The sequence below is a fragment of the Macaca nemestrina genome, chromosome 13 (assembly GCF_043159975.1).
Source record: "Macaca nemestrina isolate mMacNem1 chromosome 13, mMacNem.hap1, whole genome shotgun sequence".
Taxonomy (NCBI): Eukaryota; Metazoa; Chordata; class Mammalia; order Primates; family Cercopithecidae; genus Macaca; species Macaca nemestrina.
In genome coordinates, this window is record NC_092137.1 from 76,953,759 (window position 1) to 76,970,351 (window position 16,593).

Here is a 16,593-nt window from a genome sequence, read left to right on the forward strand (position 1 = left end):
AATACAGACTCTATGATGAATGCCCTTTAAGTGTTTATATGCTGAAAAAGTGCTCTGACAGTTTCTCTTATTTCATACAATTTTACTTTTCTTATCTGAACACTCTTGATTTTGTCATGTTTTAACCCACAGTAGGATACTCGGGAAGGTAGAAAAACCTGATTTGTCTCGTGGGGCTTCAGCCTTTTTCCCTTAGGTTTCCACAGCACTTTATAAGACAATGTGGCTTCAATTTCTTATATTCTAGTTATTTTCTCTGATATCTGATTTTATATCATTGGCATGAGGTCTGATTTGTTTTGCTTTTTTCTTATTCATTATCCTAGAAGCTAGCTGGGAAACCAGCCTGGGAAACATAATGAAATCCTGCCTTTACCAAAAAATACAAAAAATAGCCAGACATGGTGGTGCACACCTGTAGTCCCAGCCTACTTGGGAGGCTGAGGTGAGAGAATCTCATGAACCTGGAAGCTAACTCAGTACACAGCTAATATTGGCTCTCAAAAATCTATGAAGACTAAATAAATTAGTCCACCAAGATCCTGAAAAGTCTAACTCATACTTGAATAAGGCACACTCAAACCATCACTGACAAACTTACCACATTAATTAATGAAATATGGGGTTCAGGCCTAATTTATGTACCACCAGCAATGTCCTTTCACCAATAGCTACAAAAATCATTTTATTGGTCATTTTTCTGAGATTTCTTCAAATATAAATTTCTAAAATAGAAGAATTAACATAAAGAGGTAGAATGCAGGTGAACATTCGTTAGAGCTGTAAGCTAGTAAACATGCCTGCTCATAATTAATGTATCTATTTTATATTTTATCTCCCTGGCATCTCCAAAACCCATATTCTACATTTTTGTTTTGTCTTTTATAAATATCTTTTAAAGGAGGGAGATCATGCCTTGTTTTGCATTATTTTCTCTTGCGTAATAAAGGTACATCTTATTATTGGCATTTTATTTTCCCCTGGGTGAGTCATTGAAAATGGTAAAGCAAATGAGACCAGGAAGCAGGTGCATTTCTTACATTATTCTGCAGTGTTCTTTCCACATGCCCAAACTTTCGTGTTCAACTTGATAGGAATTAAATATGCTTTTCTTCCTTTAATGAATAAAGTTCTCTTGACAAGCACCTCCAACTGGAGAAGGAGACACTGTACGAGAATAAACGTCAGGATTTTTACTTTTGCTTCCTTTGAAAATCTTGTCTCCCCAAGGGCAAAAACATATTTCTGAGGAAACATCAAGAAGAATGATGTTTCACTTGGCTCTATGAACTCTGAGCAGATATATGTTTGTGTTCAGTATTTGTTTGCACACAGTGTTTTTACATATAATGAGAAATACAGGTTCTCCTCTTTCTAACATATTCCACTGTCCATCAAGAGGAAATTTATGTGTATTTATTGCTGCAGACAAAGAGCAGAATATTTTCAGGACATTGTTATTTTGATTTGACATCTAAATTTTTCCATCTGTGAAATGGGTAAATATATACCACCCTTATAAGCTGTTCGTGAAGGCTACTTGAGAAAATACTTGCAAATTGAATGTGATATGCAGATGAAAAATGCTTGAATCAGTTCTTCAATGAGAACATTTGTCCTGTCAATGTTAACCTCATAATTTCACCCTTTTTCATTTTTAATTAACTTATTTTTCCTCTTTCTTCAGGAGTCTGAAAAGTATGAGTAAGACAGCGCTAAGCCTCTCAACCATAATCTGTAAGATGGAAGAAAACTCCTACTAGTGTGGAGCTGCCAGGTGTCCAGGTGGTCTGTCAGGACAATGAGCTGAAATGAAACTAACAATCAAGCCTTTGTTCACCTACTGTGATAATGTAATCAAGGGTCAAAATAAGCGCCAGCTCCCTAGTGTTAATTTTTCTCATGGGATAGCACTGGTCAGGAATGTGATGTATGCAGTGCAGGCCAGAGAAGTCTTCCCACTGCCCAGGAACACTAAACAAAAGGCTCCTGTTTTTTTAAGGACCCAGGATGCCAGAGTGAGAAAGAGGGACAGGGAAGGGAAGCCATAGGAGCAGAGGAACACTGAGTGAGCGTGGCTGAAAGCCAAGAACTCAAGGTCTCCGTGGAGACACTTGGGCTAAGAATGCAGATCTACATAACAGCAATGTTCACCAGGGAGGGGCCTGAGTCCTTAACTGCAACTCCCTCCAGAACATTCTAATGCACTGGCTGTGCACCACGTCTGAGGTGGGGAGGGCAAGGTTTCTCCCGTAAGATTTGCCTTAAAAAGGCTTATAATTGCTAAGGGTCAGGCATAAAAAAAATCACACAAAGGATTTTTGCCTAGAGATGCTTTTGTGGATGTAAAATTGGAAAACAACTCACCCATATTAGGGAGAAAAGAAAATAATAGAGAAAAACTCCTTGCAATTTTAAATTACAACGTAGACATAAGTGACCTTCACAAGAAATGAACGTGTCTAGTATTGTTCAATAGCTAAAGAGGCTATAACGTATCTACATGATGATATATTAAGTAGTAGCTATAAATGGTGTTTTGAAGAAATATTGAACAGTGAGAGAAAATATTTGCAGTGCTTGAAGTCAGGAATGTAGAGGAGCACATTTTATATTGAGTGAGCTACCAATTTATGGAGTGTGTGCGTATACAAACTTACATCTAAGGTGCAAATTAGCTATTATGGACAAATGGATTGCAAAAATTGTAATTCTACAAAATTTGACAAATTCTCAAAAAGCATGCATAACTATTATAATTATTAAATATATTATTATACAAGTAACTAAAATAACTTTAAAGATATGCTGTCTGGGCAAAGGGGAAGGGTCTGTCAGAGCCAGCTCAGGGGCACTTGTTACCACTCGCAGCACAGATTGGGCAGGGGAAAGAAACAGAATTCCCAGAGACAGAAAGGAAAGTTCATTGAAACTTCTCACTCTGTAAAGCTTAAGTTTGCTACTTTGTTGGGCTTTTAGCTTGTCTTTTTCTTTTTTGAAAATATATCATGCTTCAAATAATAATTTAGTAAACCCAATGTGAATGAATTGATACCACAAATAGTTGGCGTGTGGGGACCTAAGAGAAGAAAACATTCATTGAGATAAGAAGTGGAATCATGACTGTTAGGGATGAACCTCTTCTTTACTGCCTCCTCATATCTCCCTGGGCTCTGTACTGCCTTTGTTCTTTAACTGTGTGTCTTAGTCCATTTGGGTTGCTATAACAAAATACCATCCACTAGGTAGCTTATAAACAGAAATTTATTGCTTATAGTTCTAGAAGCTGGCACGTCTAAGATCAAGGCACTAGCAGATTCAGCATCTGGTGAGGGCTTTTTCCTGTTTCACAGATGGCTGTTTCTCACGATGTCCTCACCTAGGAGAAGGGAACAACTCTGCTCTCTTCGGCCCCTTATAAGGGCACTAATTCCATTCATGAGGTCTCCACCCTCATGATCTCACCACTTCCCACAGGATCCGTATCCCCTAATACTCTCACCTTAGGAATTAAGATTTTAAAATATCAATTTTGGAAGAGCAAACCTTCAGACCATAGCACCATTTGTGCCCAGCTGGGTTGCCGCCTGTTGTTCTGACTGCACACCTGAGGAGCTTGTTCACACCGTATATCTCTCTGCAAATGTCACCTCTGCCATTTCAGCTGTGATACATGTTACTGACTAGCAAAGGGATTGGAGAAAATTACTGCATTTTTCCTATTTTATATCATCTTGACAACTTTAAACCTCCCCAAACAGCACAATCCTTTCAGAATTCTCAGTTACCTTTTGATTTTATAGAGATTTGTTTTAGAGGATTAAGGACTCTTCACCTTAGCCTCACCTCTTTTTAATCGCTGGTCTTGATTCTGACATTTAAGCTTTATTTTCCTCGAGAAATTCTAAGGCGGAATTACTGCCATTTAGCAAAGTAAGAGAAGCAGATCCTGAAATAACAGCGGTAAACAAAGCAAGTTCTTTTCCTGAAGAATAGATGTAGAAGTAAAGCCACTGTTTCATTCCAGAATGATTCTTTCTGTTCGGAGCTGTTTCCTTCCCGTTCAAAATAATCAAAGCAGAAGCAAGTAAATTTCAGATGTACTGGAAAGCTCAACCTATAATCACTGAGCAAGTCAATCAAGAAAAGACATTTACCTCAAAATGAATATGTTTTTTAAAAATTTTGTGTGTAATCAATGCAGACAACCGTGTACTAATGGACAATGACCAGAAGATGGAATATTTTCATTTCTTTTTTAAAAATTGACTTTAACCTTGTTAGTAATTGTCTTTTCAATTCAAATATATATACAATAATGAAAATGTTAACATTTTAATGGCTTTATATGCACATCTCAGGAAATTCATGCTCCCATTCAAGGTGTTTTAACTGAAGAGGCCATCTCATAAACATAAACGATAAAAAGGAATCCCAAGCTATCAAGATAGACGTAGGTGGAATGTAATGTTTTCAGTCAAAGGAATTAAAAGGATTTACTTACAACCACGAAGTAAACAACCTGTGTTCTCAGATTTATCTTGACCTTCATTATTTGCTGTAGCCTGTGGTAGGACATATTTGAAGCAATCTTCCATTGTGGGTTGAGGCATCCCTTCTTTTGGAAAATCACACAGGACCCAGGATAGAGACTGACAGAGATCAGAGTCTGCCCATGTGTCTTGAATCTACTCTAAGCCAAGAGAGAAGAATCTTTCTCAACCTCCCTGGTATGTGATTAAACCAATTAACTTAGAGAAAACATGAGATTGAATTTACAGGGCAAAAGTCACCCATCAATTGTTCAGTTTCTTAGCATCCTAATTCATTTTTCATTAGAGGATGAGCAACTTCAACTCCTGGATCTACCACTTACTAGCAGTGAGACATGGGCAAGCTTTTAACCATTATGGTCATCAGTTTCTTCATCTGTAAATTACGGCTACCACTGATTCTTCCCTCACAGGGTTATTGGAAAGATCAAATGAATTAACACATGAAAATGGGCCTGATTCATGCTGAGCACTGGGTATATGTTTATATTCCATCATTCCCTTTCTCTCTTTAGCCAATTAAACAATTGGGATTCTGAGTACGTCTTTGTTCAGAGAAATGATTAATAATTTCAAAATTTCAAAATGTCAAGCTAATTATGTAAAACCAAATCACTGAAAATTTGCATTTAACTTGGGTCTCGTCTTTGGTCAACAGAAATAATGTGATATCATGGATATACTGTGGATTTATCAAAATGCAGAGCAATTGCTTCTCTGATCACCCACAGATCACATTTAAAATAATTAATCATGCATTACAATAGATTGGTTAATTTGGAAAATTTTGTATGAGTTTCTATTTCATTATTTTTATTGTTATTCGTTTAATATAATTTATCTCAGATACATGAAGTCACATGGTGCTCTGGTAGCCAGTCTGGATAAGGATAAGATTTGTCCCTCATTTTATTATTTATTATTTCTGCCTCTGTCCCCTGTCTACTTTGCTCCTTTCTGTTGTAGAGACTGTATTTCACTCAGTTCTAATATCCAAGTGGTCTGCTTTTCCTCCTCCCCTTCCCCTGGTCTGTTTCTTAATATAGGGAACTGACCTTCCATGAATGAAATTCCAGTGCTATAATACTTTTTGGCTTCCAGTTAGGCTGGGTAGATAGGAGGCACTGATGGGGAATGGAAGAAAAGAGGAGAGGAAAAAGCCAGATGATTCTCCTCTGGTCTCTCTTTCAACAGTCTTTAGCTGTGACATCAGTGCCTGCTAAGCAGTCCCCCTTCCAAGGTATGAACTCCCCCTAAATATCCCACACACCCCCCCCCCAGTGGCTCAGCCAGGGCCAGCTTTATGAATTAGAGACCTGTGAGGTCATAGTTGCATAGCGCCTCATGCATAAAAGGGTCCCATGCTTGCTTAATGCTCTGCTATCGCCATCTTGAAATTCTTAATGATTTTGAAAAAGGGCTCACTCATTTTCATTTTACACTCAGCCCTGTAAGTTATGCAGCCAGTCTTGGTTCCAGCACTGGTCAAGGAACCCCCTTCACATTTCTAGCTTTTCAGGTTTCACATTCACCTATAAATAGCAAAGAATGTAATTTTATTTTCTGCTACTGTAATACCAGTCTATTAATTTGACAAATGAAAGGAGCAGCTAACTTTCATTTTTTACTATCTTTAACAATATATATAAGTTAGAATTATATGTTCCTTGAAAGGGCATGTTAAAATAGCATTTATCTATAGAACTACCTGACTCTGAAATGGTAGGGAGTGATGCAAGGAAGAGCGTCTTTCATTATTTTAATTTGTTCAATATTGATTTAATTTTTTAAGTTTTTTCTTTTATAAATTTTAGTATCTTGTATTTTTCCAATAATGCATCTCTTCTAAGGTTTCAAATTCGTTACTGTTTATATTATCTTTATATTACCACAATACATCAAGATTATCATATCGTATTATATCCTATATACTATATTTGTTATCATAATTATAGAATTATATTTTCTTCTAATCTGTATATTCATTAAATATTTAATCTGTTGTAGTAAATTCTCTCTTGCTACGTTGCACTTAGTTTTTTGCTCATCTTACAGCTTAAGTTGCACAAATATTTTTCTCAGAGTTTCAGCTGTATACCAAACTTCTTTTTTTTTTTTTTTTTTTTTTTTTTTTTTTTTTTGAGACAGAGTCTCACTCTGTCACCCAGGCTGGAGTGCAGTGGCCGGATCTCAGCTCACTGCAAGCTCCGCCTCCCGGGTTTACGCCATTCTCCTGCCTCAGCCTCCCGAGTAGCTGGGACTAAAGGCGCCCGCTACCTCGCCCGGCTAGTTTTTTGTATTTTTTAGTAGAGACGGGGTTTCACCGTGTTAGCCAGGATGGTCTCGATCTCCTGACCTCGTGATCCGCCTGTCTCGGTCTCCCAAAGTGCTGGGATTACAGGATTGAGCCACCACGCCCGGTTACAAACTTCTTAAATTACTTTCATTTTATGGATTATTTCACTAAACATTTTCTCTTCAATGAAGAATCATTTAATATATATTTTTTAACACGTGGAACTTTTTAGCTATAAAATATTTGTCTTTTGTTGATTTCTAATATCACTGCATTATGGTAAATATCTGTATTTTTCTTTAGTCTACAATTGACCATTAAACAACACAGTTTCGAACTGCATAGGTCCAATTATATGCAGACGTTTTCAATAAATATATTGGAAAACTTGTTGGAGACTTCTGACAATTTGAAAAAACTCATAGATGTGTTGTATTGCCTAAAATATCAAAAAATAAGAAAAAGATATGTCATTAATCCATTAAAATTTATGTAGGTCTTATTTATGTGTTACTTGGCTGTTTATGTTACTGGTGAGGCCTCCATTCAACAGTAAGCTATTAATAGTTAAATTTTAGAGGAGTCAAATTTATATGTAGATTTTCAACTGTGTACGGGGTCAACACCCCAACCCTTATGTTGTTTAAGGGTTAACTGTGTGTGTATATACATATGTATGTGTATATATATACACACATACACATACACATATGTATATATATATACACACATATACATACACACGTGATATCCATTTCTTTCATCAATATCCATTTATTTTTCACCTTTTTCTCTATATACTGAAATCCTAACCTCACAAAAACTACGTTTTTCTGCTCTTTTCCTAGTTCAGGACATTGTTTATTTAAACCACTAAAAGATTTGTAGACTAATTTATTCAGTGTGATCATCTATATCTTGTTTCTTCCTGGATCTGGCTTCTATTTCTGTTTGAGTACTTCCTTCAAGAGTGTTTTCAAAGAAAAGTTTGTATAGTAAATTTTATAAAGTCTCATATGCCTGAGAATAATATTTCTCCCTCCTATTTAAATTATAGTTTTACTGGATTAAAAACATGTTCAAATTTCTCTTCTGTCAACACATAAATATTATTGCATTGCCTTCTGGTATGCAGTGTAGCCATTGCAAAACCTAATTTTTAATCTAATACTTGTAGTTTCTAAGGCTGTCTACACTATTATTTCTTGCAGCTTTTAAGATGGTCTCTGTATTGAATGATCTCAAATATTACAATAGTGTATACAAACGTGGTCTTACCTTTCTGTTTAATATTACATAGGCATTTGTCATATTTTTTAAATGAAAACATTATTTAGATATTGTTTCAAATATTTCCTTGTCTGTTCATCTGTCAAAAAACACTTAACATAGTTTCCATATCTTGGGTATTGTAAATAATGGCAAAATGATCATGGGAGCACAGATATACCTTTGAGATACTCATTTCACTTCTTTGGATTTTTACTACTTAGTGGGATTGTTGTACCACGTGGTTCAATTTTCACTTTTTTAAGAAAACTGCCTACTGTTTTTCACAATGGTTTATTTTTCTCTACACTTCACCAATACTTGTTATCTCTGGTCTTTTTGATATAGCCATACTAACAGGTGTGAGGTGACATCTTGTGGTTTTGAGTTGCATTTCCCTGATGATTAGTGATATTGAATACCTTTTAGTATACCTTTGGCCATTTTTAAGTCTTCTATGGAAAAATGTCTCATGAGGTTCTTTGCCTACTTTTTATTTGGGTTACTTGGTTTTGTGTGCTATTGAGTTTTATGAGTTGCCTATATATTTTGGATTTAACTCTTTAAAACATACATGCTTTGCAAATATTTTCTCCCATTTTTATAGATAGGCTTTCCATTTTATTGACTTTTTTTGTTTTTATTTTTTATTTTTTTGCTGTGTAAAAACATTTTAGTTTGATGTAGCCTCACTTGTTTTTGTGTTTTTGTGTTTTTGTTTGTTTTGCTTTGCTTTTGCTTTTTTGTGTTATTTTTGCCTGTGATTTTGGTGTTATATTCAAAATAATCACTACCAAGACCCATGACAAGGAGATTTTTCTCCTATGTTTTCTTTCAGGATTTTTTTTTTCAGGCATTATCTTTAAGTCTTTTATCCATGTTGAGTTAATATTTGTGTATGGTTTAAGATAAGGGCACACTTTCATTTGTCTGCATCTGGATATTCAGTTTCTCCAACACCATTTATTAAAGAGACTATCTTTTCCTCATTGTGTATTCTTGTCACCCTTGCCAAAAATTAGTTGGCTGTACATGTGTAGATTTATTTCTAGACTCGATATTCTGTTGCATTGGCTTAATGTGTCTGTTTTAATGGCAATACCATAGGGTTTTGATTACTATAGCTTTGTAATATACTTTGAAATCAGGATGTGTAATGCCTCTAGTTTGTTTGTATTCCTTAAGATTGTGTCTTTTGTCATTCCATACATGTTAGGATTGTTTTCTCTATTTCTGTAAAAATTGTCATTGGAATTTTGATAGAATTATCATTGAACCTATAGATTGTTCTGTGCAGTGTGGACATTTGTACAATATTAATTATTCCAAACCCTGTATAGAACTTTCAGTCCTATGTTGAATAAAAGTGGTGAGAGTGGGAACCATTGCCTTTTTCAGATCTTAGAGGCATAGCTTTCAATTTTTCAAAATTGATGATAATGTTACTGTGGGCTTTTCATGTATAGTCTTTATTATGTTGAGGTGCACTCCCTAATTTGTTGAGAATTTTTCATGACAGTGTGTTGAATTTTGTCAAATGTTTTTTCTGTATCTACTGAGATGATCATATGTGTTTTGTCCTTTATTCTCTTAATTTGATATCACATTTATAGTTTTACGTATGTTGACACATTCTTGTATTCCAGGGACAAATTCCACTTGATCATAGAGAATGATCCCTTTAATAAGCTGTTGAATTTAGTTTGCAAATATTTTGTTGAGGATTTTTGCATCTGTGTTCATCAGGGCTATTGGCCTGTAGTTGTCTTTTCTTATAGTGTTCTTGTCTGGCTTATTGCCCTCATAAAAGGAGTGTGGAATTGTTCTTTTCCTCTTCCTCTATTTTTTTTTTGGAAGAGTTTGAAAAAATATTGGTGTTAATTCTTCTTTAAATATTTGATAGAATTCACCTGCAAAGTCATCTGATCTTGGGCTTTTCTTTGTTAAGAGGTTTTTGATTACTATTTCAGTCTCCTTACTCATTATTGGTTTGTTCAGATTTTCTGTCTTCGTGAGCCAGCCTTGTATATGCGTAGGTTTATATCTAGTCAGGTTGTATATTTCTAGAATTTTGTACATTTTCTTCTAGGTTATCTGATTTATTGGCATACAGTCATTCACAGTAGTCTCTTACCATCCTTTCATTGTATTTCTGTGGTATCAGTTGTAATGACTCCACTTTTATTTATAATTTTATAAAAAAAAATCCTTGTGATATCAGTGATAAAATTACATCCCTGGGATATCATTGATTTTTAGCTTTATTGTATACATGGAGAAATAGCAATGACTCCTTTCTCTTTTTCTCGTGGTTAGCCTAGGTACAACTTGATTACTTTTTTTCATTTTTTCAAAGGAAACCTCCATTTCATTGATCTTTTCTATTGTCCATCTAGTCTTTCTTTATTTTTGTGTAATTGTTGTTATTTGCTTCCTTCTGCTAACTTTGGGCTCAGTTTTGTTCTTATTTTTCTAGTTCCTTGAGGTATAAAGTTAGATTGTTTATTTGAGATTCTTTTTCTAAATGTAGGCATTTACCATATGAACTTCTGTCTTTGAACTGCTTGTGCTGCATCCCACAGGTGTTAGTATGCTGTGTGAGATTTCATTTTCATTTTCTCCATATATCTTAAAATGTCCCTTTTGTTTTCTTTCTTTGTCTGTTGTTTGCTCAAGAGCATGCTAATTTCCACATACTTGTAAATTTCTCAGTTTTCCTCCTGTTACTGATGCCTAGTTTTTTATCATTGTGGTCAGGAAGGTTACTTGATATTACTTCAATCTTATTTTATTTTATTTATTTTTTTGAGACAGAGTCTCACTCTGTCACAAGGCTGGGGTGCAGTGGTGCGATCTTGGCTCACTGCAACCTCCGCTCCCCCCCCGGGTTCAAGTGATTCTCCTGTCTCAACCTCCTGAGTAGCTGGGACTACAGGCGTGCGCCACCACACCCAGCTAATTTTTGTATTTTTAGTAGAGATGAGGTTTCACCATGTTGACCAGGATTGTCTCGATCTCTTGATCTCGTGATCTGCCCACCTCAGCCTCCCAAAGTGCTGGGATTATAGGCGTGAGCCACCACACCTGGCCTATTTATTTATTTCTTGAGACAGAGTCTTACTCTGTAACCCAGGCTGGAGTGCAGCGGTGAGATCTCAGCTCTCTGCAACCTCCACCTCCCAGGTACAAGTGATTCTCCTGCCTCAGCCTCCAAAGTAGCTGGGATTACAGGGACCCGTCACCTGGCTAATTTTTTTGTATTGTTAGTAGAGATGGAGTTTCACCACATTGGCCAGGCTGTTCTCAAACTCCTGACCTCAGGTGATTCACCCACCTTGGCCTCCCAAAGTGTTGGGGTTACAAGCGTGAGCCACCGTGCCTAGCTTATCTTAAATTTGTAAAGCCTTGCTTTGTGGCCTAATTTTTTTCTTTATTATATTTTAGTTCCTTATTTAATATTTTATATTGGTCACATCAGTGTCTCCAATTGGTTCTTCTTTATATGGCTTGTATGTCTGCTAAAAAGTCTATCCCTTATCTGTGAAAATATATTATTGTGCTTGGTCTAAGTTCAAACTTCGTGTGGTCCACTGTTAGTTTTTTTCTGACGGGTTGTTCATTCTGTCATGTTCTGTCATGGATCTCAAGTTCCCACATGCTTTGTTATATCTTCCTGTTGTTTATTATTCCCTTGGGATATCAGTGATTTTTTTTTTTTTTTAGCTTTATTGTGTACATAGACAAATGGCAAAAGCCATGGTCTGCACTATGCCTGGCAACTTAAGTTTAGAGAGTCTTTCGGACAAGACATCAGGGCCAAAAATCTCTGGTGCTCCCACATGGTCTCAACTTCATTCCCATCAGATGAACTTGCTTATTAGGGAACAGTATTGCCTGCACTCTAGGCTCTCCTATTTTCCAAGTGCTCCTTTTATGACAGCATTTTTAGGCCTCTGGGGTTGGGCGAAGGGAAGGAATGATCACTTACAAGCAGTCTGCCTTGTTCTCCCTCAGTCAGACAGCACTAGCTTATGCTGTCAATTTTTTTTTCAGTTGGCATTGGTGTTTTCCTGCCAGGCAGGACCCAGGAAAGCAGGGATACTCCAAACCTGCATTGAAGGAAAGAGATGAGCATATCAGAAACCTCTTCTGCAGCCTATTCTCTCATTTGGCTCTTGGCCTTGCTCCACCTTGTGTCCCCATTTTCTTCCTTGAAGAAGATGCTATCAACTTCGTACTCCTCAAAGATCTGTCAGAGTTGTGACTTATGTTCTGGGTTCCATCAATCTCTTTTTAGGTTCTGTGGTATATCCAAGGTTCGATTCATCAGCAGTTTAAATGAAACCATGATCTTTTTTCCTTTTTTATTTAGAAATGCAAAAATTATGTTCATGGAATATATAGATAATATTTGGTAATGTGCCATATTCACTTCCTAGTAACGGGCACATACATTAATGTAGACTAGAATGCTAGAGTTGAAGTGACAGCTTATTTGTTTCTATATGAGATCCAGACTTGTATCTAAAGTTGAGTAATTGTGTGATATCAGTCAGTTGTTTTATTTTTCTCCTTATTTTTAACATTCTATTTTATAATTTAGAATCTATTCAGCTAAAACTTCAAAGCTATATTGAATGGTTGGCGGTAAATTATGGATAGTAGCTCAGTGATTGTGCCTGGTAGCAGAGCAGACATCCTGACATGCTAAAAATAACTAATACTTGTTTAGCATTTTACAAAGCATTATCTTAAGTGACTGATAAAACTGTAAAACAAGCCTTATTATAATTCTCATTTTATGGATGAGGAAACCAGAGCTGAGGAAGGCTCTTTGACGTTTTCAAAATCATTCAGCCAAGAAAGTCAGGTAAATGGTACAAAGAAAATCACAAAGCCCGAGATGTCTCAAATGCAAGGATAAGCAGGCACAAATACCAAGAATGCTAGTAGTAAGCCAAACCAGCAAAATCAAGCAAATGCAAGGAATAGGTGTCTACTTACGGATGCAAAACAAGAGACTGATGAGGGACATGTATGTTCTTTTAATCTGAAAGAACTATAATGGTCTCACTACCAGAATTTAGCCCCAGTTACACATCTGTAAAATGGAACAAAAAGAACTAGAAAATTTAAGAGAACAAATTCTCAGTTTAAACTTATCTCAGTGGGGAAGAGGATGATGGGGGTGGGATTGGTACTCAAGTGTTTTTTTCACAAACTTCCAGAGAGGAAAATGTTTTGGTTACTACATATATTCTTAAAATATGTCAAAAATAATGATCATCTCCTTCTGTACATAACTCTCCCATCTCTGTTTTCCTGTTTCTCTTTTTGACTATTTGCTTCTTTGTATTTCTTCTCTTCTTCTTCTTCCCCACTTCTGTAGCTCAGCAATTTCTGTTTATAGATGTATAGATTTCTATATGTAGATTATCTGACATCATTCTATATAATGATGTACACAGATGTATATCTCCTATTTGCCTCTGTCTTGCATCTCATTTTTCTTTTCTGTCTCCCTCCACTCCAGCATCTGGATCATAACAAGTATGCAACCATACATGAGGACCCTCCAACTTGCAACATTTTGTCTACCATATGCTTAAAAGAAGGGAAGCTTCATAGAGTTTGGGTATTTGAGTTAAGTTGAAAATTTTGCCTTTTTCTTTCTAAGATTAATATATTTTATCACTTTAAAAGATTATTATCTATGAGATTCTGATGTAAGTAATCAAAGTGGACATCTGCGTCTCCTTTCTCAGAGTTTAAGAAAAAATGATATATATGAGTTGTTCTGGGTCTTATAAACATCTTACACATGGTTCAACATGGTCCTTCTATACTTAGCTTAACTAAATCTTTTGAAATTCATTTTCTTTTAAATCAAAACCAGGTATTAAAGTGATCATTTTTAAACATCTATTAAAATAATCATATTTTCAAAAATTTAATCTTGAGCATAATGACTCATGGTAAGCTATCATTTTATCCTTAAGATAAAGCCTACCTAATACTATTTATAAATATCATATTTAAAAGTGTTACACTGTATTTGTAAATTAGATTACTCTATGGATTTTTCTTTACGTGCACTACTTGTTTAGGTTTGATTTCAGATTTGCTTTAGCCTTGAGGAATAAGTTAAGCAATTTTTTTTTTCTTTCATTTTGGTTTCTCTTAATTGTATTTCTAACATAGGTACTATCTCCTTCTTGAAGTTTTGGAAAAAACTCAACTGCATACTGTCTAGAACTGACATCTATTTTAGAAGTACTTCACTTTTTGATTTTTTTTTTCAAATTCTATAGGTATTAGTTTATTTAGGTATTTTAATTTTCCTTGGACAAATTTTGTTCACGTTTATTGTTTCAATATATTAATTTCATTTAAATTTCAAACTTAATGGCATAAATTTGCTTGTAGCATTTTATTTTTATAACTATTCTCTGTTTATAGTTATTTATTTCTTCCCCTTTCCAATTTTGTGGTTTGTTTGTTTAGTTTGTTCTTCTTCATGTTTCTTGATAGGATTTCCTCAAGGTTTGTATATTGTATAGATCTTATAAAATAACTGTGTTCATATTAACCAAGTCTGTATTTTTGGTATTACATTGTTTCATACTTTTATAATTATGCTATTCCTATTTAAAAATCTATTTTGTTGTTTTATAAGTTCATAAATTGAAATCCAGTTGATAAATTTTTAATATTCATTTTATATTATGTATATTTAAGGCTGTACCTTTTCTCTGAGTGATATTCTGGGCTATGCCAGGTTTAAATATGTAGTGATCTCATTGCCATTCATTTTCAAGTACTTTCTAATTTTCATTTCATTTCTTCTTGCTTAATCAAGAAGAACATAGTAGCATGTCTGTTTTCACATGTGTAAGGTGTGTGTGTGTGCGTATGGGGTGGAGTCACATTCTTTGTTGAAAAGTTTCAGTTTATTCCATAATTGTCAGAAACATAGCCTACATAATTTTTGCCTTGAGAAAATTATTGAATGTTACTTTCATGCTCACTATGTAACCTGATGTATCAAATGGTCTAGATTTGTTTGAATACAAACTTATTTCTGTATTTCTTGATGCTAACTATGTTTATAATATCTATCTATAACTACATGTTGGTTAATTGCTTTCTAACAATTCCTCTATAATTTGTTTTAAGATACATTTTAGTTTCAGAGATAAGTGAATTTAAAAGATCCCATTATAATGGTGGATTTGTCAATTCCCCTTGTGTAATTTCAAGTTTTTTGTTATTTGTTTTTAATTTAATGTATTGCAACAATATCATATTAGGTCCAGAAAGAACTGTCATTACTATATGTGCTGATAAAGTAAAATTTTGGTAAATTCTAGATAGCATCTAACATCTACTTTGGCTTCCTATGTTACAGACAGTGTTAAAATTCTTTGTATCACTACTAGGTCCATACTATTATTGCTGTTGCTATTATTATTGCCATTTCACAGAAAAGAGACCAGGTGTAAAGAATGAACACATAGTGTTACTTTCAGCTAGCAAGCAAAGAAGCCACCCAGGGAGCTGCCCTGACCTCAAACCTACACAGACAGCTCCAGAGCCATTCTCCTTCAGCGCCATGCTCATCCGTACCATTCATGCTTTGTTTTGTTCCTTGAATTCTATTTTGTCTTTATTTGTACAATGTTGTCTGACCTATATGTTCTCATTCTTTGTTTTAAACCACTTAGTGCCAATTCATTTTACATTTAATGCTTAACACCGTATTGCTAAAATTTTTTTAGAGAATTTGATAGTCTTCAATAAAAGTCATATACATACATTTTAATTATGGATATTTTGACTTAATAATGTTATTTTACTTTCCTACTTTATATATATATATTTCCTACTATATATATATATATATATATATATATATATATATATATATATTCCTTCCTTCTTTCCTTCCTTCCTTCCCTCCCTCTCTCCTTCCTTTCTCTCTCTCTCTCTCTCTCTCTCTCCCCTTCCCTCCCCTCCCCTCCTCTCCCCTCCCTTTCCCTTCCCTTCCCTTCCCAGATGGAGTCTTACTCTGTCGCCCAAGCTGGAGTGCAGTGGTGTGATCTGGACTTACTGCAAGCTCCGCCTCTCAGGTTCATGCCATTCTCCCACCTCAGCCTACCGAGTAGCTAGGACTACAGGCGCCCACCACCATGCCTGGCTAATTTTTGGCATTTTTAGTAGAGACGGGGTTTCACTGTGTTAGCCAGGATGGTCTTGATCTCCTGACCTCATGATCCTTTGTTCTTGGCCTCCCAAAGGGCTGGGATTACAGGCGTGTGCCACTGCACCTGGCCCCTACTTATTATATTTTTATTGATTATTTTAATTTTTTCTTCAGTTTTTTGCAAATTTTCTATTATTCACTTCTAATTTTTTTATGCGTTAATTTTCTTGGAACACATCCACCTTTTCTCCTAAGATTTTATCATGTGCTTT

At 35.3% G+C, this 16,593-nt stretch overlaps 1 long non-coding RNA gene across 1 annotated transcript in view; it reads left to right on the plus strand.

Annotated features, from left to right (window-relative positions):
* The window catches only part of LOC105465327 (uncharacterized), a 77,327-nt gene extending 61,427 nt beyond the window's left edge, over positions 1-15,900 (plus strand). Inside the window, exons 2-4 of the long non-coding RNA XR_977485.3 lie at positions 1,688-1,853; positions 13,652-13,761; positions 15,603-15,900. This is a non-coding gene — a long non-coding RNA (uncharacterized lncRNA). The remainder of the gene's footprint in view (positions 1-1,687; positions 1,854-13,651; positions 13,762-15,602) is intronic.
* The last annotated feature ends 693 nt before the right edge of the window (positions 15,901-16,593 follow it).